This window comes from Gekko japonicus, unplaced genomic scaffold (genome assembly GCF_001447785.1).
Source record: "Gekko japonicus isolate JY-2015 unplaced genomic scaffold, Gekko_japonicus_V1.1 scaffold646, whole genome shotgun sequence".
NCBI lineage: Eukaryota > Metazoa > Chordata > Lepidosauria > Squamata > Gekkonidae > Gekko > Gekko japonicus.
In genome coordinates, this window is record NW_015165253.1 from 483,718 (window position 1) to 487,251 (window position 3,534).

Sequence of the window (3,534 nt, forward strand, 5' to 3'; positions counted from 1 at the left end):
GTGAGGGTGTGTGGCTATAGATATGTTATTTGGGTGTACTGGATGAGAAAATTAAACTTAGATTTCTCACAGATTCTATGCAAACTTTTGACCCTGCTTTGAAACCTTTAGGTTTTGTGCCGTTCAAATTAACTTGGCAGTATAAATCTACTTTGATTGGTAGCCCAAGCATGAACTGTTTTTGAGCCTTCAAAAACTCATTGAGACCAGTCTTTAGTTTTCATTAACTGTGCTCCTACCCTTACAGCAATTTCATTCTTCATGGAACAGAGGGGAAATAAATCCTATAAGCCTTATGAAAAACAGTTTTCCTCTTTGACAAAATGCAAAGATAATGAAGTGGAGCTGGATACAATACTTTTTTGCACTGAATGTGGATATAATTTTGATTTCCCTGCAGCAGCTCTAGCTGAGTAAGATGGGTGCTACAATATCCACCAGATCATTCCTTTTTAAAAATATTTTTTATTTTTTGGAAAACGAAGCGATAATAAAAGGAAAATAGAGAAACGAAAAAATGTTTATATATCGTAACTATATATATCAAAAGGTGATTATATATTAAAAATATATATGAAATAGAAAATATTTCTCCCCAACACCCCTTTCATTACATTGAAAGGTTTTTGGAATACTGTTTATAAAGTACAATAAAACTTAATTCTTTTGGGATACATTTATATTCATCATTTTACATTCTGAATTTCATAACTAATCTGTTTTTCAACTGAATTACTGATTTCACCATTACTGCATACTCAATCCTGCATATTTTCACAATTTCTTCATACTTGTTATTACTTTTAGTAAATAGGTAATATAACAAAAATACAGGAGGGAGCACTATTATGTCTTATAACAAAAAATAGAAATGTTTCTCCCCCAAATCTACTTCCTTAAACACATTTGTATTCAACATGGTACTGATTCTTGTTCTGCTTCCTCATTGCAATACATTACTATACAGTAAACTACTTCTCATTCTAAATTTGACTCCTATTTGCATAAATACACCATCTCTCAGATTTCATAACTGATCTGTTTCTCAGATTTCATCATCATTGCCTATTCAGCAAGTTCACTTTCCGATTCTTCTAAGCACAGACAAACGTCTGCTTTCCATTTTGTTGTGTACATGATTCTAGCCACTGTCACCATATATTTGAATATCTCTTCCAAATTTTTTGCCAGATTGTTAGGCAATATACCTAGTAGCATATTCTTGGCTTCAATGGGGAATTTAAACTTTTATATATTCTGCATTTTCCCATGTATTTCCTTCCAATATCTTTTTGCTTTTTTACACACCCACCACAGATGGAAGAAAGTTCCATCTATATCTTGACATTTCCAACATTTTCCTTTGCTGTTTTTGTTTGCTTTCTCAATATCCTTTGGCGTTATCTACCATCTAAAAAACATTTTGTACCAATTTTCTCTTAATGCCTGACTGGCTGTAAACATGATATCTTTTCCCCATAGCTGTTCCCATTGATGCATGGATATCTGTTCTTTAAGGTTCTGCATCCATTTAACCACACATTTTTTCTCTGGTTCTTACTCTGTTTCCAGCTGGTGTAGTAACTTATATATCCATCATAGTAGAAGCTCTTTTTGTCATTCTTTTCTGAAATACATCATACTTGGGTGATCTCCACTCACTAAAACTCATTTGTGACCAACCTGGTTTCCTTCTTCTACCAGTCTTACTGAGAGTATCTATATATCTAATAGCTAAGTTGCTCCCTCCGTGTGGATATCTAAATCTGCACATCGGGGGCACTTGGGGGGCAGAGAGATTTCCCTGCACACTTGGAGCAGTCTCCAGGTGTGCAGAAAAATCTGAAAAGTTGAAAAAAATATACGGGGGATACTTAAATCCCCCCAAAACTACAGCCGCTTGCTCTGAGCATGCGCAGGGCACTCACTCACTGAGGTTCTGGAACACTGCAAGGGAAGCCACCAGGCCACTAACTGCTCCAACTGCCACAGCAGCAACCGTCCTCGTGCAGAGAATGACTTACCCTTGGAAACTGTGGTGGGCTGTGCAAGGAAGCCCCGGGGACTTCTCCTCAACACTGCCCCCTCCACTCCATTTCTCCTGTCTGTTCCCAGTGTTGTCCTATGAGGCCCCTATTATGCTTTTATGGACTCATAAGTTGTGAAAAACCTGACGTGCACTAGTTGTGTGCAAAAGGGACTGAACTATAAGGTGACTCCAAAAGATGCCAGCTACAGACACATGACCAGAAGAAGGAAGCTTTCTTATGAAACAATGTGTCCATGGGCCCTGAATGTCACCATCCCTCTTACCTGCAGTGAGATGAACCAGCTTCCTAGTCACACACACACACACACACACACACAGCATTGAAAAGCCAGGCTGCTGCCATGCCAGGCAAGAAGATAGGGGACCAAGACTCCATGAAGGATCCCCTTCCTGTGCACGTAATCAACATGTTTGTCCCCACCTAATACATCACCTAGTCGAAACCGCAGACTTGAGACAAGAGAACAATGCCTCTGGCCAGCAGAAGACATAATCCCATCAGGATGCCATTGTTTAACTTAGTTTCCCTTTAGATTCAACATTGACCAGCCCTATGAACCCTGGACCCCAGCCCCAGTCAACATATTTTTGGGACGGACTACTAGGAGGCTACCAAAGCAGGTAGCCAACCTCCAGCCCACCCCTCAACCTCCCTATAAAAGAGCTGCACAGCACCAGCTTGCACTCTCTCTGCTCCCCCACCCAACCCCTTCGTACCTGAAGTGTCGGACTCTTGGTTGCGCAGCCAGAGTCTTACCGTGAGCCTGCTGGTTCAGGACACAGATCCTCCCCCCAGTATCCCATAACCCTCTAATTTTTCCTGAGACTCACTCCTTCCAACTACAGGACAGGTAGAGTATCACCCGTCATCAAAATCTCCTGCTAATGCGAATGTGTTCTTTGTATTCTATCTATATTTCCTAGATACTGTACAATTGTGTGTGTGTAAGTGTTATTGTATGCCTGAAATACAAATAGTAAACAAAATCAATTTATACTGACATCCGTCTCAGCATCTATTTGGCGGGTCTGGAGAATTCTGCACCCCTGTATACATTGATGTGTGCCCCCGCAGTGGCCTGTTGCCTAATTTAAGATCATAACACCCCATAATTAAATAATGATTCAAGGCAATTTGGCTAACACCAGCCTCATTTGTTTGGAATTAGTGGCGAGGATGCTGAGCACAGCTGTCAGCCCGGCCACCCTTCGCCCGTTCCGTCTTTCCCCTGGTGAGGGGCCACAAGCCAGCCCTGGTCTCCTCCCACCAATGCTCCAGCCAATAGCCCGCTGTCACTGCCTCACACAGCGGGTCAAGGTCCAGACGTCACACGCTCCTCCGTTGCCCAGGTATGTGTTGAGGGAGCTTCGGAGCCAAGAGAAGGAAGGGGGGAAGGAAGCCTCAGCGAGCTCAGCCTTTCCAGATCAGTTCTGGACAAGCCACCCTGGGGGGGGGGGGGCCTTGGGTGGGGCCATAGGGAGGG